The sequence below is a fragment of the Triticum urartu genome, chromosome 6, assembly GCF_003073215.2.
Source record: "Triticum urartu cultivar G1812 chromosome 6, Tu2.1, whole genome shotgun sequence".
NCBI lineage: Eukaryota > Viridiplantae > Streptophyta > Magnoliopsida > Poales > Poaceae > Triticum > Triticum urartu.
Genome location: NC_053027.1, coordinates 268,173,914 through 268,198,657, shown reverse-complemented (window position 1 = coordinate 268,198,657; position 24,744 = coordinate 268,173,914). Strand labels below are relative to the sequence as shown.

The 24,744-nt window shown below is 41.7% G+C and overlaps 1 long non-coding RNA gene and 1 pseudogene across 1 annotated transcript; both read right to left on the bottom strand.

Annotated features, from left to right (window-relative positions):
- Window positions 1–4,896: 4,896 nt before the first annotated feature.
- On the bottom strand, window positions 4,897–10,232 carry LOC125516781. Its single transcript, XR_007287397.1, has 2 exons — window positions 9,863–10,232; window positions 4,897–5,638 (listed from the first exon to the last, which is right to left on the bottom strand). It is a non-coding gene; the product is annotated as an uncharacterized LOC125516781 (long non-coding RNA).
- Window positions 10,233–13,919: 3,687 nt separating this feature from the next.
- LOC125516739 lies at window positions 13,920–17,467 on the bottom strand (annotated as a pseudogene).
- Window positions 17,468–24,744: the final 7,277 nt, after the last annotated feature.

The following is a 24,744-nucleotide window of genomic DNA, read 5'->3' as shown; positions in this document are numbered from 1 at the left end:
AATGTAAATTTGATGCAAGTAAGGTTTATTCACCAACGTTGGGATGGTTTAATGATGACCATTGTCAACCTTTTGATATGAATAAGAGCTTCACTTATATGTGCAAACTGAGTTACAATATTTTCATGCATTCTACTTCTTGTGATAATATTTTTGCTTTATATTTTATGAACTATGAAAGTTACTCATGTATACATGTGTCATATGCGCATAAATCAAGGGAAGTAAAAATGGATGACAAATACATATACAAGATGTACACCTTGTCTCTTTTGTTAGACGCATCTAAGGTTTTAATTGAACTGATTCATAGGATCTCAACAAGATAATTTCTATATTACGCATAAAAAAACAAATCCTTTATAGGGAAGAGAAAAGTCAAGAAGCCTCTAATGACCAATATAAGGGAAAGGAAGAAAGAAAGACGCGCCAACTTGAGATTTTTTGGCATTATCATCACAAAGAAGATATTCTGGATTTTTCTTATTTGATATCTTCAAGGCAAATCGACCCAATTCAGTGCCTGATGAAGTTTTGAACCTTTTTTTTCTAATATTCGTTGAAAATTTTTGTGTTTCTGCTTGAGCCGTACGAGATGAAATTTTCATATACGACTCTTAGAGGGGGACTCGGGTTAGTTACCTATCTCAATAAATTATATGATTGGTTCGAGGAACGTCTTGAGATTCAGGCAATTGCAGATGATATAACTAGTAAATATGTTCCTCCCCATGTCAACATATTTTATTGTTTAGGGGGAATTACACTTACTTGTTTTCTAGTACAAGTCGCTACCGGTTTTGCTATGACTTTTTACTACCGACCAACCGTTACAGAGGCTTTTTCCTCGGTTCAATACATAATGACCGAGGCCAACTTTGGTTGGTTAATCCGATCAGTTCATCGATGGTCAGCAAGTATGATGGTTTTGATGATGATCCTGCATGTATTTCGTGTGTATCTCATAGGGGGATTTAAAAAATCCCGTGAATTAACTTGGGTCACAGGTGTGTTTTTGGCTGTTTTGACTGCATCATTTGGTGTAACTGGTTATTCTTTGCCTTGAGATCAAATTGGCTATTGGGCAGTCAAAATTGTGACAGGTGTACCTGACGCCATTCCGGTAATAGGATCACCTTTAGTGGAGTTATTACGCGGAAGTGCTAGTGTGGGCCAATCTACTTTGACTCGTTTTTATAGTTTACATACCTTTGTACTGCCTCTGCTTACTGCCGTATTTATGTTAATGCACTTTCCAATGATACGTAAGCAAGGTATTTCGGGTCCTTTATAGGGAAGGCATATCATAGAGAATTATAATTATCATATATCATATCGGGTAGGTTTTGGTATTTCATTGCTACAAGCATGGGTTATTGTAAAATAACACATGTCATTTGGATACTTCTCTTCAACTCCAAAGTATTTTTATACAATACAAATAGTTGAAGTTAATTTTACGAAAGAAAAAAGGCGGATTATGGGAGGGTGTGACTTGAATTATTGATTTGGCCATGCATATAAAGAATTGGATCTGCCACATTAGAATTCACAACCAAAGGTGTCTCCGCATCCAATTAACATGTAAGTCCCCTACCTAGGAAGGATAGGCTGGTTCACTTGAGGAGAATATCTTCTATGATCATACCGCAACCATGTCATCCATGAACAGGCTCCGTAAGATCCCATAGAGTAGAAATGGAATAAGTCATGTGACATGATCCAGTTCTCTATTTATTACACTTACCTTTTTATTATAGTATGGAAATGCATTCATTTTCTTTGCATCGATTGTGATCCGTAATACTATCGGAGTAAAAGAAGGGATCTAAGGATGAATGTAGGCTAAACTTTTTGATTTTTTATTAGTAACAAGTAAATATTTTGTTTGGAGGTAAGAAACTTGCGATATTGAGGGGATAAATACCAACTAATCAAGAGACATGAGACAATCCACAAAGCAATTGATCATGATCAAATTTGTAAGCCCACTTGGATATTGAGCATTTACCCATAAGAACAGGATTATTTTCAATGAGTAGTTGTAGGTGCAACTTTGGAAAAGAGAATCTGATAAAGCTTTTCTTGCCTAGAGTCATTGAGTCATTATAAACCTTAATTCTATTAAGGATCTTCCGCGGTCTTATTTCTTTCACTCTTGCTCGAGCCGGATGATGATAAATTCTCATGTCCGGTTCCTTTGGGGGATGGATCCTAAAGAGTTCACCTATCCCAATAACAAAGAAACCAGACTTAAATGATCATGTATTAAGAGCTAAATTAGCTAAAGGGATGGGGCATAATTATTACGGAACCCGCATGGCCCAACGATCATTTATATATTTTTGAAGTAGTAATTCTAGGTACTATTGCATGTAATGTAGGTTTAGCGGTTCTCGAGCCATCAATGATTGGTGAACCGGCAGATCCGTTTGCAACTCCTCTGGAAATATTACCCGAGTGATACTTCTTTCCCGTGTTTCAAATACTCCATACGGTACCCAATAAGTTATTGGGCGTTCTTTTAATGGTTTCTGTGCCAACAGGCTTATTGACAGTACCTTTTCTAGAGAATGTCAATAAATTCCAAAATCCATTTCGCCGCCCAGTAGCTACGACCGTTTTTTGAATCGGTACTGTAGTAGCTCTTTGGTTAGGTATTGGAGCAACATTACCCATTGATAAATCATTAACTTTAGGTCTTTTTTAGATATTTTTTGATTCATTCAACCGTGAAGTACCATAGGTATCTAGGAAATAGTTACTTCCAAGTGAATCTTCCCTAGATACCTAAAATCCATTTTATTATGATCCATTTCGCGAAAATATAGATTGTACCAAAGATGCTAAATTGTTTTCTTTTTATTCTAACTCGAAAAAGAAGAATTTTTTTTGCAATGGATTTAAAACGAGAGTTTATTCTTAAGCAAATCATTTGGGAGATGCTTCTCTAGAGTGTCCCATATATGTTTTCTATCTTCCATACGAAAACTGTCAATTCTCATAAGATCTTCTTCAGTCTTACTCAAAAGGTCCAATAGTGTATGTATATTGGCCCTTTTTAGAAAATTATACATTCTAGAAGTCAATTCTAATTTATCAATAAAAATAAAATTCAATGGAATTTCTTTTTTGTTTTTCTTTAGATTAGTTAATCTTTTTTGAAAAGTAAAAAGGGGTGGAGTAAACCTATTTCTATTTTCTTCGAAACTAGCGCCCTCTTCCTCCGCGTGTAGAAAAGGAAGAAATAAATCAATCAAATTACGATAAGGCTCATAAAGTGCTTCCTTAGGGGTTAAACTTCCATTAGTCCATATTTCTAGAAAAAGTATCTCGTGTTTTTCATTTCCATTCCCACAAGAAAAAATACTATAATTCACATTTCGAACAGGCATGGATACAGCATCTATAGGATAACTTCCATCTTGATAGTTCTTTTTGAGTTCTGTCTGATATCCACGATCTCTCTTGATCTGTAAATCAATACAGAAATCAATGGGCTCTATCAAGTTAGCTATAGGTTGTGCCGTATCAATGATTTCTACGGAAGGCGGTAAGATGATATCTTGAGCAGTTATGTATCTAGGACCTTTGACGCAAATGGATGCGTCTCTAACTCCATAGAGATTACTTCTCAATACAATTTCTTTCAAATTTAGTAAAATTTCTTGTACGGATTCTTCAATACCTGCTATTGTAGAATACTCATGCGGCACGCTCCCAAATTTTGCACGTGTGATACATGTTCCTTGTATTTCTCCAAGTAAAGCTCTTCTCAAGGCAATACCGACGGTGTCCGCTTGACCTTTTCCAAGCGGGGACAGAATGAAACGACCATAATAAAGGCGCTTACTATCTACTCTTGATTCAACACACTTCCACTGTAGTGTTTGAGTGGATCCTGCTACCTCCTCTCGAACCATAATAGACTAGTATTATTATTTTATCATTGAATCATTTATTTCTCTTGAAATGAAAGTTGAAAGCGGGTTAATTCTTTTACAGACGTCTTTTTTAGGTGGTCGACATCCATTATGCGGCATAGGTGTTACATCACGTATACAACTTAATCGCACACCACTTTTAGCAATGGCTCGTAATGCGGCATCTCTTCCACTACCAGCGCCCTTTACCATAACTTCTGCTCGTTGCAAACCTACTGTACGAATAGCATCTACTGCTGTTCTTTGACCATCATAGGGTGATGCTTTTCTTGAGCTTTTGAATCCACAAGTATCGGCCAAGGACCAAAAAACAACCCGACCTTGTGGGTCTGTAATAGTTATAATAGTATTGTTGAAACTAGCTTGAACATGAATAACCCCTTTTGTTATTCTACGTGCACTCTTCCGTAAACTAAAACGTGCATTCCTACGTAAACCAATACGCACTTTCTTACGTGGACCAATTTTTGGTATAGCTTTTGCCATATTTTATTTTCTCATAAATATGAGTTAGAAATAAAAAAAGAAAAAATATACAAAGATATCCGTTTCAGGGTAAAATAAACCCTTTACTTTAATTATTTTAAATGAAATTATTTTATTTGGAATTGGAACATTTCCGTGGGTACTTTTTTTACTTTTTAGAAAGTAAATTTCTTTTTTGAAATATTACCCCTGTCTTTTTTTATGCTTCGGATTAGAGAAAATGACTCTAATTCGTCCACGCCTACGAATCAGTCGACATTTTGTACAAATTTTAGGAACGGAAGCTCTTATTTTCATATTTTTGTATCCTTTTTTAAACTATGAATCTAATCTTTTGGAAAAAAATAAGTCTCTTCGCTTGAATTTTAGAACTTAGAATTTATTACCCTAGAAAAAAAAAGAAAAACCTAATCCTTTGAATCTTTGGTATCCTTCAAATCTTCGCTATCCTTCGAGTCTTCGATACGCTTCGAATCCTTATGGGGAAGTCTATAAATTATACGTCCCTTGCTTGAATCATAACGACTTACTTCAATTTTGACCCTATCCCCCATTAGTATTCGTATAGAACTAGACCGTATCTTTCCTGAAATATAGCCTAGGATGACGGTGTCATTCTCTAGCCGAACGCGGAACATTCCATTGGGTAGGGCTTCCGTAACTAAACCTTCGAAAGTTACTTTTGCTTCTCTCGGGTTTTTTTTCTCTCCTATTTTTTTTCTGTCATATTTTTTTCTCCTATTTTTCTATTTTTATTTTAAAAATAGGAAGGGCGAGATAGAATTCAAGCACTATAGGCGGGGCAATTACCATATATAACATAAGACTTCTCCCCCAATTCTGTTTAGTCGAGCTTCTCGATCTGTCATTATTCCTCGAGAAGTAGAAAGAATAGCAATTCCCATTCCACCCAAAACTTTAGGAATTCCTTGATAGTTGGTATAAATTCGTAAGCCGGGTCAGCTGATACGCTTTAAAAAGGTTCTTGTTCTATATATTCCTTTTCTAGTCTTTCTCTTTTGATGTCACAAAGTTGAAACCAAGAAATATCTGTTACGTTCCTGATTTTTCCGAACACTTTCAATAAAACCCTCTCGTAGAAGTATTTTAACAATGTTTTCAGTAATATTTGTAGATACTACTCGAACTGTTCCTTTTTTATTCATGTCCGCATTTCTTATAGAGGTTAGTAAATCAGCAATAGTGTCCTTGTGTAACACCCTCGATGCGACTATAGCTCCCACGTGTCGAGGCACGACTTAGAGACATAATCGCATTGAAGGCATATGTCGCAAGTTAGGCAATCTTCACAACATCCCATGTAATATGATAACAAAAGGGGAGATAACATAGTTGGCTTACACTCGCCACATCAATCAAGTACATAAATAACATTACATCATCCAAACACTCATGGCCCGACTACGGCGCCAAAATAAAAGAGAACCCAACATGCGACACGGTCCCAATCACCCCCAACTAGGCACCACTACTGATCATCAGGAAAGGAAACATAGTAACGTTGAGAGTCCTCGTCGAACTCCCACTTGAGCTCAAGTGCGTCTCCTGGAGCGGAATCATCAGGCCCTGCATCTGGTGTAATAGTAATCTGTCAGCCACAGGGACTCAGCAATCTCGCACCCTCGCGATCAAGACTATTTAAGCTTATAGGTAAGGCAAGGTAAATATGTGGAGCTACAGCAAGCGACTAGCAAATATGGTGGCTAACTTATTCGCAAAAGAGAGAGAGAAGAGCAGGCGAAGCGCGAGCGAGAAACTAGAGAACAACCTGCGCAAACATTACTCCAACACCGTGTCCACTTCCCGGACTCCGCCGAGAAGAGGCCATCACGGTAACACACTCAGTTGATTCATTTTAATTAAGTTAAGGTTCAAGTTATCTACAACCGGACATTAAAAAATTCCCATCTGCCCATAACTGCGGGCACGGCTTTCTAAAGTTCAATCCCTGCAGGGGAGTCCCAACTTAGCCCATGACAAGCTCTCACGGTCAACGAAGGAATAGACCTCCTCCCAAGACGTTCCGATCAGACTCGGTATCTCGGTTCTTCAAGACACTTCGACAGGTTAAAACAAATCCAGCAACACCGCCCGAATGTGCCGACAAATCCCGATAGGAGCTGCACATATCTCTTTCTCAGGGCACACTCAGATGAGCCAGACGTCGGGTAGGCCAGCCCAGAGTTGCCCCTGGTAGCCCCGGACATCGCTCGGAGGGACCAACACTCAGAGGAGCACTGGCCCGGGGGGGGGGGTTAAAATAAGATGACCCTTGAGTCTGCAGAACCCAAAGGAAAGAAAAGGCTAGGTGGCAAATGGTAAAACCAAGGTTGGGCATTGCTGGAAAATCTTTAATCAAGGCGAACTATCAAGGGGTTCCCATTATAACCCAACCGCGTAAGGAATGCAAAATCCGGGAACATAACACCGATATGACGGAAACTAGGGCGGCAAGAGTGGAACAAAACACTAGGCGAGAGGCCGAGCCTTCCACCCTTTACCAAGTATATAGATGCATTAAGATAACATAGCAATATAATGATATCCCAACAAGTAAATAAATGTTCCAACAAGGAACAGCCTCCAATCTTCACCTGCAACTAGCAACGCTATAAGAGGGGCTGAGCAAAGCGGTAACATAGCCAATCAACGGTTTGCTAGGACATGGTGGGTTAGAGGTTTGACATGGCAATTTGGGAGGCTTGAAAGCAAGTGGTAGGCATCGTAGCATTGGCATATCAAAAGAGCGAGCAAACTAGCATAGCAAAGATAGTAGTGATTTCGAGGGTATGATCATCTTGCCTGCACAGTTGTCAGAGTTGACTGGATCCTCGAAAGCAAACTCAATGGGCTCCTCGTTAGCGAACTCGTCTCCCGTCTCTACCCAAACAAGACAAACAAGCAACAAGGATACAATCAACCACGTGCAAGGATCAAGCAATATGATGCAATGATGATATGCTATGCGAGATGCGATGCGGGATGCATATGCAAGATATGACAGGAAAAGCATGAACCTGGCCTCAACTTGGAAATCCAAGTGTGCCACTGGAAAGATGAGATGAAATCGCTTGAAAAAGATATAAAGAACGCTGGAATCGGAGTTAGGGTTTGGAAATGGCAAGCGATTCAAGAATGGCACCGATCTGCGATTTACAGCAAGTAGCCATCTAAATGCAATGAGATGAACATGCTAAAGTACCCAAACATGACAACAAAATACATGGCAGGGATGCATTCAATATGCTTAACAAAAGTCTAGCACTGAGCTACGGCCAATTCATCCATTAACAGGTTCAAACAAGCATGGCAAAACTGCATATGACAAACAGATCTCAGACTTAGTGAAATTAACACCCGTCTGGAATTTCAGATCAGGTAGCACTCTTCGGAGCAGCAAAACTACATGCTACAGGACCTGAACATGGAAAAGTAAAGCATGGCATGGAGCTACTCAAAGATCTTAACAAAAGTCCCTTAGTGACCTTGAGCCAAAAGGGATCAGAAAATACAATTGCAAGCATGTGAACATGGCAAAAAACATAATCAGTTTTGAGACTTAGTGAAAACTGGCACATGCTGAAACATAACTCAAGTAGGCATGTTTACGAGCTCGATGCACTCATTACAGGGCAAGTCATGGAAAGGTAAGCATACATCCATTAATAACACACAAAATGCAAGCTAGACATGGCAAGAACAATAGCATAGCATGCACGGATCAACTACAACATCATCGGCAAAATTGCAAACAAGTTGACAATCTGCCCAGATTCACAAAGTAGCAAAAGTAGAGCTCAATTGACTCAAGCTAGGGTGCTCCATAATTGCAAACATGGACATGGATGTATAGAGCACTACAATATTAACAAAACATCCTTACTGATCATCCTCAAAAGAGGCACGGATCACTAGGAAACAACATGAACATATGGCATCATGAGATAAACAGATCAAGGACTTAGTGGAAATGCTAAGTCCCTGAAAACAGAATTACCAAGTGCACCACTTTGCAAGCTTGCACTAGTCACCCTACACATCACAAAAATACATGGGTTGCACCTCTGGAAATATGACAAAACCCTTAACAAAACATATGTAGAGCATCAGGGCATATCATGCACACAATAATCATGGCAAAAATGACAAAAAGCTAAATGGAGCAGCAGATCTGACAAATATCTCAAGTAGCCCTCTTCTAACAGCATTTTGGGCATCAAGATGAACTCAAATGAAAATGATGCAATGGAATGAAATGATGTACTCTCTGAGATGAACATTTTTATATGCTATATGCACGAATCGGAGTTACGGATGCAAAGTTACGGGGCTATGAACATGGGCACTTGAGCTAGGGTTTCGGAAAAAAAATCAACCGGATCTGGATCTGGATCTCGCCGGGCACTGTTCATTGGCGCCAGATTTGTCGGGGAGGCAGCTACCGGAGCGGATTCCGGTGGGCGCGGGTCGCCGGAGCGACGAGGGCGGCGGGCGCGGCTGCTTGGCGAGGCGGGGAGGATCGGCGGCGAGGCGGCGCGGCCAGGCAGCAAGGTGGCGGCGGAGCGGCGTGGAGGCGGTGGAGCGGCGCGGCGGCGGCGAGCGGCGTGGAGGCGGCGGCGAGCGGCCGGAGCTAAGGAAGAGGCGGCACGGCGGGGCACCCCGGCGCGGCCCGGTCGGGAGGAGGAGCGGGCCGGCCCCGGGCCTCGCGGGCCGGCGGTGGGAGGCGGCGCGGGGAGGCCACGTGGCAGCCTGCGACTGGCTGGGCGCGGTGGCGCGATTCCGTCCGCCCGGGACGGACGTGTCCGATGGCGGCGCGAGGTGGATTTTTAGGGTTTCGGGGAGGGGGATCCGAGATTTTTGAAGAGGACCTATTTATAGACATAGAGGGAGCTAGGAGAGTCCAAATGAGGTGCGATTTTCGGCCACGCGATCGTGATCAAACGCTCTAGATGATGGAGAAGGCTTAGGTGGGTTTTGGGCCAAATTGGAGGGGTGTTGGTCTGCAACACACGCAAGGTCTTTTCGGTCCCTCGGTTAACCGTTGGAGTATCAAACGAAGTCCAAATGATACGAAACTTGACAGGCGGTCTACCGGTAGTAAACCAAGGCCGCTTGGCAAGTCTCGGTCTAATCCGGAAATGTTTAATCCCCACACACGAAAGAAAGCTAGAAAAGACCACCGGAGGAGAACGAAGCGCCGGAATGCAAAACGGACAACGGGGAAAATGCTCAAATGCATGAGACGAACACGTATGCAAATGCAATGCACATGATGACATGATATGAGATGCATGACAACGATAACAACACACGGAGACAAAGACCCAAACCCGAGAATATAAATTAACTTAACGCCGGAAACGGCAAGAGTTGGAGTACAAATTGGGAAAGTTACATCCGGGGTGTTACACCTTGCCCATAAGACTATAATTCTAGGTTCCTCCTAATTTTTCTATAATCAACATGTTTTCTTTTTTTTCATTTTGGATTTTAAAACATATACGTAAAACACAATCTACTAAATTAATTCTTTGGTCTCAATTTCGCCTACTAGTATTTATAATACTTCAGGAGCTAATGAAACTATTTTGGTAAAATTCAATTCTCTCAATTCCTTGGCAGTCGTGCCAAAAACTCGAGTTCCTTTTGGATTGCCTTTTTGATCAATTACAACCGCAGCATTGTCATCAGAGCGGATTATTATACCGTCTTCGCATTTGAACTCTTTACATGTATGTACAATTACAGCTCGAATTACTTCGGATCTTTCTAGAGGCATTTGGCCAATTTGTCTTTGATTACAACAACAATAACATCAGCAATACGAGCATATCGCTGATTACCAGCAGCTCCTATGACTCGAATACAAATCAATTTTCGAGCTCCACTATTATCTGCTACATTTAAAAGGGTCTAAGGTTGAATCATATTATTTTGATTTCAATTTGTTATGTCAATGCAAAAGGATGAAAGAAATATTGTCTTTCCGGAAAGAAAAACCGGACATTTTTTTATCTTCCATACCCCTTTTAGGGTTCTATATCTCTAATCAAATAAATTGACTTCGTATGGGCATTTTACTAGCAGCTATGGAGATAGCTGCTCTAGCTACAGTTTCAGATACTCCCCCCATTTCATAAAGTATACGACCAGGTTTAACAACAGATACCCAACATTCGGGGGACCCCTTTCCCAAGCCCATACGTGTTTCCGTGGGTCTTAGTGTAACCGGTTTGTGGGGAAATATACGTACCCATATTTTTCCACCACGACGTGCATATCGTGTTATTGCTCTTTGTCCTGCTTCGATCTGTCTCGCTGTGATCCAAGCGGGTTCAAGTGCTTGAAGAGCATATCTACCAAAATAAATACGATTGCCTCGGCAGGATTTTCCTTTCATTCTTCCTCTATGTTGTTTGCAAAATCTGGTTCTTTTGGGGTTATAGGTGATGGTTCTCTTTCTTAGTTCCATCTGTACTGCAAAACTGGACATGAGAGTTTCTTCTCATCCAGCTCCTCGCGAATGGAATGAGAAAGCATGTAAATTTCTCTAATTCATAATATTCCAAAATATTACGGTTCAGATAGATACAGATTAATAGATAATAGAAAAAGTTCAGTTTTTTATATTGAATTTGTTAAAACAGAAAAATATAATATATAGTCAAAAAAGAAGATCTAGAATATATCCAGATGTGTGTGTATATTTATCTAAATTCTATATTTATAGATAATGTAATCCTTCTTAAAAAAATCCTTATTTTTACTCTTATTGAATCGCGGTAAAGTATTCTAATTCAATAAGAATTTCGCGGGCGAATATTTACTCTTTCCTGTCTTATTTGTTAATTTATAAACTTACCAAATAAGACAATTTTTTTGGTTTGTTCCGCCATCCCACCCAATGAAGTGTTAGGATTCTTTTCAATAAAATCCTATGGAATCATAGGTTCTGTCGTTCCCACTGCTTCTCCTTGAATGGTTAGGTCTGAATCCCGCAACGGAGCTTCCAAAAAATTTCTTTCCGAGTTAATTTTCTCAGTTTTATTAACCCGGGCGGCTCTTTATTATTGCTTTAAATTTGTAGTTCTTGTTTCAAGTTATAATTTTTAATTCTCTATTATTTTTATTATATTGATGCATTATCACATTGCCTTTTATGATGTAATTCATAGACCATACATAGTGGAATCCTATATCTTATTTATTTCCTCTTCCTTCTTTCTATCATCCCTCCCTTTATCCACATCCCTTTAGTTTTGCTTCACAACCTAGAATCACTTTTCTTTTTTAGAGAAAAAATTGCAGTTGCTACAACTATATGACACATCTACTCATTTATGATAGAGGTATTTATTCATATAGTGACTGTTTCTTAGTTAGGATCTCGACAATATGAAGCAATGGGTTGGTTATTAGTTAATTTTCTATAATTACCAAGTTTTTTTCTTAAAAAAGGAAAAATAATGAGTCACACACTAATCATAGCAATTATATTAAATGATTTATCAATTTTCATTAAATCTTATAGAAAGAGGTATAATTTCTTCTTTTGCAGGGATTTCAGGAAAAAGTCTTTTGTCATTTTTTATTCTATCAATGGACAGAATCTGAAGACAAGATTACTTATTCTTCGTCTACGAATATCCAAATTTTTACACCTAATACTCCATAGATAGTCCGAATTGGATAGCAGCAATAATCAATTTTAGCGTGAATTGTTTGGAGGGGAAGTCTACCCTTTTTAATAGATTCGGCGCGTGCAATTTCTTTTCCTCCGAGACGACCCGCAATTTTTACTTTTACTCCCCTTATATCTTTTTTTAGTTAATTCAATGGCTTTTTTCATTGCCTTTCGGAATGAAACTCTATTTTTTAATTGGAAAGCTATATATTCTGCAAGAATGTTAGGCTGTCTATAAGGTTCTTTAACTTTTTCGATAGAAATATTAAATCTCTGGTTTACAGAGTTAATTTCCTTTTGTAGATCTTTCTCTAATTCTTCGATTGCTCCTTTTTTCTTTAATAAATTTGGGAATCCAATATGGATTATGACGTGGATCGTATCGATTTCTTTTTGGATTTCTATATGTGTAATTACTTCGGAACTTGAACCTGAGTCCATTTTTCTATTATGTGTAATTACTTCGGAACTTGAGTCTGATTCTATTTTTCTATTCGATCCCTTTTTCCTATTCTTTTGTATATAGTTCTTGATACAATCCCTTATTTTTTATCTTCCTGTAGACCTTCAGAATAATTTTTTGGTTGTGCAAACCAAAAGGAATGGTGTTTCTGGGTTGTACCAAGTCTGAAACCGAGTGGATTTATTTTTTGTCCCATATTTTTCTATTCTATATTTTTTTACTGGGAATCGAAATCTTAGATGGATCTAAAGGTTATTTAGATTTCTTTACTATATTTAGTACAATTGTTATATGACACATGCTTTTTTTATGGGGAAACTACGTCCTCGAGCTCAAGGTCTGAATTTCTTCATAATAGTACTCCTACTGACTTCGGCTTCAGTAATAAATAATTTCGCTTTGTCGAAATCCCTATAATGAGTAGCATTTTCGGCTGCCGAATAAACCAACTTTAAGATGGGATAAGATGCTCGATAGGGCATGAGGTTCATTATCATAACAGTTTCCTCGTAGTAACGCCAACGAATCTCATCAAGAACTCTTTGTGCTTTGAAAACAGACATAGGGATAAGTTTTTGTGCTTTGAAAACTCTTTCGAACTTAAGTAGACGATCGGTTGGAACTTTCCTTACGAGTTTCCTTAGCCCACTTTTCTTCTTCTTTATCCTAGGGATATACTTTACTAGTTTGAAACTTGTCATAAATAAGGTTATTCCCCGCCTACCTTTACTTTATTTTGAATCTTTTTTTCTTCTTAATCTTTCTATTCAGAATTCAGTTAACGACGAGATTTAGTATCCTTTCTTGCATTTTCATAACTCGTGAAATGCCGAGTAGGCACGAATTCCCCCAATTTGCGACCTACCATAGGATTTGTTATGTAAATAGGTATATGTTCCTTTCCATTATGAATCGCGATTGTATGGCCAACCATTGTGGATAGAATGCTAGATGCCCGGGACCACGTTACTATTGTTTCTTTCTCCTCCTTCATATTGACCTTTTCTATCTTTGCCAATAAATGATGAGCTACAAAAGGATTCATTTTTTTTGTGTCACAGCTGATTACTCCTTTTTTTCCTTTTTAAAGAGTGGCATTCTATGTCCAATATCTCGATCGAAGTACGGAGGTTAGAATAAATAGAATAATGATCAATGGGAAAAAGAAAAAAATCCTTTAGATGGATAAGGGGCGGATGTAGCCAAGTGGATCAAGGAAGTGGATTGTGAATCCACCATGCGCGGGTTCAATTCCTGTCGTTCGCCCATTGCATTATTGCAAATTCCAAAAATGCAATTTTCCATATTCCTAGTTACGTATTTACTTACGGCGACGAAGAATAAAACTATCGCTATATTTTTTTTCCTTTTCCTAGTTCTTCTTCCAAGCGCAGGATAACCCCAAGGGGTTGTGGGTTTTTTCTACCAATGGGAGCTTTCCCTTCACCGCCCCCATGGGGGTGGTCCACAGGGTTCATAACTACCCCTCTTACTATGGGGCGTTTACCTAGCCAACACTTAGATCCGGCTCTACCCAAACTTTTTTGGTTCACCCCAACATTACCCACTTGTCCGACTGTTGCTAAGCAGTTTTGGGATACTAAATGAACCTCCCCAGATGGTAATCTTAAAGTGGCCGATTTACCCTCTTTTGCAATGAGTTTCGCTACAACACCTGCTGCTCTAGCTAATTGCCCACCCCTTCCACGTGTGATTTCTATGTTATTGCATGGCCGTGCCTAAGGGCATATCGGTTGAAGTAGATTCTTCTTTTCTCTCAAAAAACCCCTTCCCAAACTGTACAAGCTTCTTCCAAAGCATACGGCTTTCTAGATGTATATGACGATCTCTAGACAGATGGATCTTATATGAATCATATGATGAAGTACCACATGAGTGGATATATAGGAAAGGAATCCAAATCTGCCGAATCGCTCATGTTATGATCTTCTACATCCTAGGTCTCTGCGTTCCGTCATCTGGCTTATGTTCTTCATGTAGCATTCAGATCGAATGACTCTATGAAATTACGTCGATACTTCCACATATTATGGGTAACGTAGGAGACATCCCTATTTTCCCCCGGGGGTCTAATTACCACTGCTTAGCTTTCAATTTGCCTCTGACCATCAAATTAAATGTGAATAACCCGTCCTCCTCTCTTTGAAACAAAGGGCGCTTCCGGTTCTGTGTGTGCTTCAAACAATTTTGTCTTCTCCATATTACCATATCTCTAGAGCCAATAATTTTCTATGAGGAACTACTGAACTCAATCACTTGTTGCCATTACTCAACAGTTTTTTGTTGAGGTCTATCCCGTAGAGGTAGTCAAATTGGATCAGTGATCGATTTCTAGGTTTCGTCGTAAACCTAATTGGTTACTTCCAATTACGTAAATCAATAGTTCAAACCGCACTCAAAGTTAGGGCATTTCCCATTGATATAGGAACTTTTGTACCAGAAACAATAGTATCTCCAATTATAGCCCCTCTGGGATGTAAAATATATCTCTTCTCACCATCCCCATAGTGTATGAGACAAATGTATGCATTTTGATTAGGGTCGTATTCTATGGTTACGATTCTACCAGATATGTCTTTTTGATTCCGTCGAAAATCTATTTTATGGTATAGGCGCTTATGACCTCCCCCTATATGCCTTGCGGTAATGATTCCTCTGGAATTACGACCTTTACCATAACGGTGCCGTCCATGGATCAATTTATTTCGTGGATTGGATTTCACTTGCCTGTCTACAGTTCCCTTGCGTGTGCTCGGGATAGGTGTTTTGTATAAATGTTTCGCCGTATTATTAAGTGTTCTCCTTTACTTTTTTCTCTATCTAGAAGTGGAATAGAATAACCCGGTTGAAGGGTAATGATCATACGTCTGTAATGCATTGTATGGCCCAGAATAGGTCCTATTCTTCTACCTTTTCCAGGTAGCCGATGGCTATTCACAGCTACCACCTTAACACCAAAGAAGAGTTCGACCCAATGCTTTATTTCTGTCTTAGTGAATCCCGATTCGACATTAAAAGTATATTGATTCTTTCCCAATAAATGAAGACTTTTTTCTGAACATTTTTTTCAAGAAGGGAGGACGATGAGGACATGACTACCTTAGATATGACCAAAAATATTGCATACATGCATATTTGTGAGGTGATTTCTAATGCAAACTATGAAATAATTTATTTATATTATCCAAGACAAAAATACTTCACGGACTTTTGTGCCATGTCTAATTGCAGGTGTATGGGACATTTGTACAATTTACATATGAAGATAAGGGAAAATAGAAGTTTAGGTGTTGTTCAAAAAGTCCTCTCACATCGCTTTTAACACAAGAGAAGATAGAGTCCAAGTCTCTCACGTTCTGGACGCAGATTCGGACTACACATACATACTTGATTCAAAATGTCAATACTCATTCATACGGACTCCGAATTGGGTGATTCTTTTTACTTGGAAATTAGACTTCATGCACTTTCCAACCCAATTGGATTCACCTTAAAATTCGTCCAGAGTGTTAAGATATTGACGAAACAATCTTACGCTGCACCAGAATCCAAGTCAAACTACAAGTCCAAAGGTGTTGCATCACCTCCACTTGGACCCATGAGCCTTGTATGACCTTGGCTTAGTTTTAGGCTGCCATGGGACGTCCTACCACCTCCTTGGCCGCCAACCCTTACCCCTATATAAGTAGATCAACCTAGTAGCTTTTTGCTTGAGATTTGTTTAGTGAAAAGTTAGCCATTGCAACTTCGTGTACTTTGTTTGTGTCCAACGACTAGACCAAGACTACTTTCAAATCCCCACCATCATCAATACTTCATCCATATTCGCAATATTCATATTGTTTTACCATATTCTTGCTTGTTCTTTGATTGCTTGCAGGAATAGACCTTCGTGGTCAGGTTGATCAAGCTCCGGCGTGGTCAATAACCCCTCGGAGTTGGTTTAGCGATTGCTAAGGCGCAACGTCATTGCACGTTTGTTGTCGGATCGTCAAAGTCGGCTCCACCAAATCGATAGTTACCATCTCATCAAAAGATAGGGACCCTCGCATCCGTCAGTTGGCGAAAACCTTGTCGTCACGAGCTCCAGCAGTTTGCACCGCAATGGTATAAATGCTTAGAAACTCTGATTGATGTGTCTTGCCATCGTACTTTTCCACCTCTGGCTTGATGTTTCGGGAACTAGGCCACTGGACTTGCCGCGGCTTCCAGGTAATGCTGGACAACCCACCTCGTAAGGTAGGCCGCCATTGTTCCCCACCGCAGGCTCACCAACAGCGGACCCTGCACGCCTATTAGATTGACCACGTGCTTCCCGTCAACATTCAGTGGTTCTACGGGCATCTTCCTTGCACCGTTCTTGTAGAACTTGGCGCTGGTCGCGGTGAGCTCGCGGGGTTGGATGATGCCATGGACACGTCATCATGGGCCTTGACCCGCTGGCCTTGCCGCTGAGGTTGTTGTTGTCGTGGAGGAGACTGCATGGTGGGTGCTCCGCCTCCAGTCCTCTGCCCGGCAGCGCACACCGGGGAGGTGGGCTACTATTGAGAAGGTCCTACCCTATGCGGTTTGTCATTATTAGCGAAACCAACAAGACTCTAGATGGTAGCTATGCACTCTCCCATCTTCTCTGCAGCAAGAGGAAACCCTAGAAGTAGCGATGCACGCACCAACGCTTCTTCTGGTGTGGACGGTATGGAGAGGCGCGCGGAACGAGAGGTGTTCTTACTTCCTACAAACCTGGAAGTAGCCTGTCTCGAACCTTCGACCTCGGCCTGTTACCGCCAGCGTGATGACATGCATGTTGGCCTTGCGTATCTTGAGGATGATCCGCATGACCATTGCCATGGGGACGCTTGGAGCCACCGATGTCGTGGCGCTGCTAGCCGCATGAGGCTTGAGATGGTTGCGGCGTGAGCGCTGGTGTGGGTTTCTTGGAGTGTGCCATGGTGTCCCTGGAGTTCGTCGTGCCTCTGGCAGGGGGTACAACCCTATCCTTGGACCTGGTAGCATGTGGGTTGTTGTCGTTGCGGACGACGCCACACGTCTGGCTGTGATCGCCAGAATGCCGCAGAGGTTGTTCTTGGCCTCCGCCACTCCCGTCACCGCATGTGTCATCGCCTGTCTGCAACTTAGATGAAGAGGGACCAACTGTTGTGGTGCCCTTCCTGTTGGGTGCCATGGTAATGAAGCTGTTGATGAAGCTGACATGCTAACTTCTAATTCTGGTTCGCACAAGCGACCCCCCTACCCGGTGTGCCAAAGATGTCGTGTGTACAACCATTTATGGGATCACGGTGATCCCTTTGTGGTTTGACTGGAGGGATCGATAAGCACAAAGAGCAGAATCAGGAGGAAATACATGAGGTTTACCTAGGTTTGGGCCCCTGTGAGGCGTGAAATCCTACTCCTGCTTTGTGTATTCAATGTGTATGCATCCAGTTACAAGGAGCGCATGTCCGGCAAGGTGCTCAGGAGGTGCATCTACGCGTGGAAATGAACAGGGTTTCGACCTTTATTAAGGTAGCCATGGGCCTCCTTTTATTGACCAAGGGGTTACCACAATGGCAAAATGGTAGAAACACACTGTAGATAGTGGCTACAGTGCCAAATATCTAACTCTGACGGGTTAGGACAAATGCATTTAATGCATCGTCAGGTGTCTTGTGGATGCAGATCACCGGCAAGGTTGATCTCTCCTTCTATGTCGTTCACACATCTACCTTCTATTCCTTTGACACATCATTTGGATGGGTGTCACTAAAGTTGTATCTTCTGCGGTGAGCTGCCACGTGCCCACACAAGTCTCACATAACTGCCTGCCCCCTCCACACCTAATCGACAAGTGACAACCTGGTCGATGAGGTGGAGCGGTGGCTAGGTAGTGGGATTCTTGCCAGGCTCGGAGCCTGCCGGACTTGATCCTTGGAAGGCTCTCCCCGGCAAGGGTCTTTCCAGGTCTTTGAGCTGTATCTTCAGCATTTCTGATATCTGCCTTCTGAGATTTTCTTTGCTTCATGTAATCTGATCATGAGTTTGGCTTTAGTTATCCTCCGACAAGCCTTACTGTCGGGAAGGCTGCTACTTCCTGTGCATAAGTCTGGGGTATTAAGGACCCAATTATTAATACACCAACAATGGTCGATGAAGATGAAGTCATGGTGGTGACCGAAGCAAGCACGCGGTCGTCAACATCATGCACTGCCAACTACAATCAAGCTGAAGATGTTGCTATTTACTACGCTTGGATGAACATCTCCATGGATGCAATGATTGTAATAGATCAAACCAAGCCTATGTTTTGGGAGAGAATTACACAGTACTACAACAACTTCATGGAGGCATAATCAAGCCATACACAAGGTTCTCATGGGCATTATTGGAGCACATTCATGACCAATGCAACCGATGGTCTGGTTGCATCAACCAAGTGAATCATGCACCACTGAGCGGTGTGCAAGTGGCTGAGTATGGCCCCTACATCCAAGAACTATTCAAGCATGGGAACAACAAGTTCGGCCACAAGCCCTTCGCATCGCATCATTGCTACAAAGAGCTCTACAAGAACAAGAAGTGGGTCCAAAGAGGGACCAACTGTTGTGGTGCCCTTCCTGTTGGGTGCCATGGTAATGAAGCTGTTGATGAAGCTGACATGCTAACTTCTAAAAGAGACCAATCCAAAAGATCAAGGTTGAGCATATCCATTGAAGAGGATGAAGAGGTTGATGAAGAGGCTAATAATAGACCGGAAGGGAACAAAATTGCAAAATAAAGAAAGAAGATAAATGTGTACAATGGCACATACAAAGAAGAACTTTTTGCCATGATTGAGGCCAAGAAGGTGTTGGCGGCCGAACACAAAGAGGAGAAGATGTCAATATGGAATGAGTCAAGTTCTTGGAGGATGGAAAATGGAAGGCCAAGTTGACGTTGGAGGAGAGAAAGTTGAGAGAGAAGGAGTGTAGACTTGCACTTGAGGAGGAGATATTTCATGATACCAAGAAAGCCGAAGATCATGCTATCATGTTCATGAATACAACCACAATAGATGAGAACACAAGAAAGTATTGGGAGCTCACTCGTGGGAAGATCTTGATCCAAGTGGAAAGCTATCTTCGGAATGGTGGTGGTAGTGGAGACCAAGAGGGTTGTGGTGGTGGTGGTGATGGTGATGGTGGCGGCCGAGAGGACGATGGTGGTGTTGGTGGCGGTGGTGGTGATGGTGTGTAGCGCCCAAGATGCGATTCTATCTCAATCACGTGATGAATTCATGATTGGGGCACAATTTCATTTCGAGCGCATAGCAAGGTGGATATCATTACAACATACCATTTACTGAATATATGAGAATACAAGATAAAGGTTTACACTCGCGACAAGCTACAACATGAATACAATAGTTCATCAATACATAGCAATCATCATATAGAAGAGCAGGATCCGACTATGGATGAAATCAAACAAAAAAGAAGAACGACATGCACCCTGCTAATCCTAGGCTCCTGACTCGGAACCTATCCCTTGATTGAAGAAGAAGAAGACGCAGAATAACTCCAAAACAAGCAACCAAGCAACCATTACCTATACTTGCACCTATTGTTGTAGTAATCCATGAGCCACAAGGACTCATCAATCCCATTAACATGGGTATCAAGACTAGCAAAGCTTAATGGGTATGGAAAGGATTTCCCATCTGCCACATAACCACGGGCACGCCTCTTGAAAAGATTAAACCCTGCAGGGGTGTCCAAACTTAGTCCATCACAACCTCTCATGATACGCAGAGGAAAATCCTCCATGCCAGAACAACCCGATAAAGCTCGGAATCCCGGTTCATAAGACATTTTGATGATGGTAAAACAAAACCAGTAAGACCTCTCGACGTGCCGACACCCCGATAGGAGCCGCGCGTATCTTGTCTCAGGACATGATCGGATAGGTCATTCTACAAGTAAAACCAATCCTCGAGTTGCCCTGTGGTGGCCCCGCAGTATGCCCATTTTGGACCAACACTCATGAGGAGCACTGGCCCGGGTTGTTAATTAAGAGGCCTCTGGTGCTAGCCGGTCCCGATGCAAGTTTTAGTTATTATTAGGCAAATGGTAAAACCAATGTTGGGCCTTGTTGGAAGAGTTTTATTCAAAGAAAACTATCAAGGGGGTCTCATAAATCCTGACCATGTTAGGATCGCAAAATCAAGGAACATAACACCGGTATGACGGAAACTAGGGCGTCAAGAGAGGAACAAAACACCAGGAAAACGGCCGAGCCTTACACCCTTTACCAAGTATATAGATGCATTAATTAAATAAGAGATATTGTGATATCCCATGATTTCCATGTCCAAACATGGAACAAGCTGCAACTGCACCTGCAACTAGCAACGCTATAAGAGGGGCTGAGCAACGCGGTAACATAGCCAAACAACAATTTGTTGGAATGGTGGAAAAGGTTAGAGGGTTATCATGGCATATGGAAGGCTTGATAAACAAGTGGTAGGTAGCGTGACATGGCGATAGCATCGAGACAACTAGCAAAGCAAAGATAGTAGTGGTATCCAAGGTAACGGTCAACTTGCCTAAACTACCACCTGGGAGAAGACCGAATCCATGAAATAGACGAACCAACATAGTCGAACCAATCCTCACAATCGCAACGTAACCACAACTATCAAGAAGAAGCACAAACGGAAAGAAGGAAACAACATGGTAAACATGCATATCATAAACATGTCATGATGCACAATCAAGTATGATGTGTGTCCGGTTTAAATAGGCATGGCATGGAAAAGTGCAAAAATCAAATACTACAAATTAAGTGGAGCTCAATATGCAACGAGTCGCATATTGACGAAACACCACATTCAATTACTTAGTTTGCTCCTGTTTATTGACCCAACAATATTAAAAGTTGCTTAACATGGCAAGAGGTGAAGCATAAATAACTACATCATCTAGGCATTTTAAATGGGGTTGGAAATAATAAGCAACAATTCCGGAAAACCCCAGATGCATATTTCGAATTTGCTATTGTTCTGCCCTAAATCATACTTTAGAGTTGTTAAACATGCAAAATAATTGCACCATGTTAAACTATGCATTTTTCCAAACCGTTTACATATAAAGTTTCATTAATTCGGAGCTACAGTTAATTAGTTATGAAATAAACCATTTTAACATGACATTTAAGCAAGTTAATTCAAACAACACATTTAAACATTTTTAACATGGATGAAAGTTACAAATTATGAAACTAGATGAAATTCTAACCATTTTACATATATAAAACATTTTAATCCAATGCATGGTTTGTGAGATATTAAATGTGTAAACATGGAGGGTTTTTCTACCAATCTATAATTCTCCGGATAAATGGATAATTCGTCCCGTGGAAAAAAATGTATCTGGCCGAATGGATTGACTGGGCTGCTCACCACGGGCTAAGGCCTAGGTCGGTGATGTTGGGCTTGAGCACGATGCGGGGTTGGGCCTTGGTGCTTGTCCATGTTGGTTGGATCGTATGAGGAGGTGGAGGGGGCGCGGTCAATGCGTGCATGCGTGCTCGTTGCGGACGAACAGAGGCGGCCAAGGCAGCGGGGCTCCGGCGAGGGGTGGTAGAGGAGGCAGGGATCTGTCCAGATCTCGCCGGGATGAGGTGGAGGAGGGTCGGCCTGGGCACGCGGGTGAGGGACTTGGCGAGGGCTTGGTGGTCGCCGACGAAGATGAACGGTGGTGGTGGAAACTTGAAGGCCAAGGCGGACACTTGCGAGAAAACAGGGAGGATGAGTGATGGGGAAATTGGAAGGAAGATATAACGGGGCGTGGGTGGCTCGAGGTGCTCATCGACGGGAGCCACATGCTGGAGGAGGAGGCCGTCGTGGTGCGGGTGGAGGAGGTCAATATCGCGTCATCCATGGCGGGACGACGGCACAAAGCAGGCTTGGTGGCAGCATGAACGAGGGGAAGGAGGTCCAGCGGGGTCACGAACTTGATGGATCCGGTTGCAGGACACCAGAGTGATGGCAGGACGACGCGATGGCTCCCACGAGAACTAATGTTTCCTGAAGAAAGAGAGGACACAAAGAGAATTGAGAGATGAAACAGGGGAAGGAAAACTGAGAGAGAGAGAGAGCGGGGAAGGAGAAGGGCGTGAGGGGTCCCTGGTGTTGCTTCTACTCCGGCATAGGGCGAGGGGTTCAGGGAGTCATGAGGCCTCGGATATGAGCGATGCGGCTGTTGTCTCCTCGGGTGAGGTGAAGGGTGATAATCCCCAAGTGCAAGGAATCATTGTAGCAATTCCTAAAGGTGGAAGTGATAAGTATGGAGTGTCGAACCCAGAAGGAGCTAAAGGTAAGATCAATATTCTCTCAAGTTCTATCTGCCACTGATACGAATCTTCGTACATCGAACGTTGCTTCCATCTAGAAACGAGAAATAAAACTACATTGTGGGTATGAAGAGGATAGCTTTGCATCATATCAGAGGAGTAAAATATAAAAATAGGTGATGTTAACATAAAGTTAGAACATATTACTATATATTATAAATAGCAAGTGTGGAACAATGATGGATCGGTGTGCGGAATTATCCTAGGTAATTGTTAACAAGATTGGTAATCATTATTGCAACTTTATATGAGGGAGTCATAGGCTAGCATACTTTCTCTACTTGGATCATATGCACTTATGATTGGAACTCTAGCAAGCATCTGCAACTACTAAAGATCATTAAGTTAAAACCCAACCATAGCATTAAATTATCAAGTCCCTTTATCCCATATGAAACAACCCCCTTACTCAGGTTTAAGCTTCAGTCACTCTAGCAAACCACTATAAGCGAAATGAACGTATTGCAACACCCTATAGCGGGAATCCTTCACGTGTGCGCGGCACGGAAGGCACCATAGGACAACACCAAAAAAACATACAACTCAAACCAATCTCGATCATCAGTCAACCGAAAAGACAAAAGAAATCAACTCAAAACATCATAGGATGGCAACACATCATTGGATCATAATATGTGGCATAAAGAACCATGTTCAAGTAGGGGATTAAAGTGGGGTGCGGGAGAGTGGACCACTTAAAAGAGATTTGGAAGGTGATGAAGATGGTGATGTTGATGAAGACGATCACCGCTGCAATGGTTCCCCCAGCGGCACTCCGGCGCCACCGAGAGAGTGGGGAGAGGGTCTCCCCTTGTGCTTCCTCCACCATGGCCTCCCCCTAAGATGGGGAGAGGTTCTTCCTCTGGTCCTTGGCCTCCATGGTGATGATGCCCCCCTCCAGATTCCTCCTCCATGGCCTCCTGCGATGATGGCCCCCTCCGGCAAGGTGCCGGAGAGGGCCTAGATTGATTTTACGTGGCTACAGAGGCTTGCGACGGTGGACCTTCCGATCTAGGTTTCTTTTTGGGGTTTTGGTATTTATAGAAATTTTTGGCATCGGTCTCACATCAAGCGGGTCCACGAGGCAGCGGCAAGACTGGAGCACCCTCTCGGGGGGTAGGGTGCGCCCCCTACCTTGCCATTGCCTCGAAACTCCTCTTGACCAACTCCAATGCTTCGGGGGTCTCTTTTGGTCCACAAAAAATCACCATAAATTTTCATCCCGTTCCGAGAACTTTTATTTCTGCACAAAAAAATGACACCATGGTAGTTCTACTGAAAACAGCGTCAGTCCGGGTTAGTTCTAATCAAATCATATGAAAACCATATAAAATTGTTGTAAATAGGACATGCATACTTCATAAATTATAGATACGTTGGAGAGGTATCAGCATCCCCAAGCTTAATTCCTGCTCGTCCTCGAGTAGGTAAATGATAAAAGAAATAATTTATGAAGTGTGAATGCTAGCATAGTGCATAAGTTTGATCAATGATAATCCCAGACACTTTTCTAGCATCATTTATATATCATAAATAGTAGCTCATCTCATTAAACTTCTCATGATAAAGTAGCAAGTTATTCACATGTTGAAGTATAGACTATAAACTTTCTTGAAAACTAACAAACTATGTTTCAGTCAGCCAACAATTGCAATTCATCATATTTTCAGGAAGGGTCTATGTAAGAGCCTTGATTTAGCAAATTCCACATACTCAACTATAATATAATCTTGGATGAT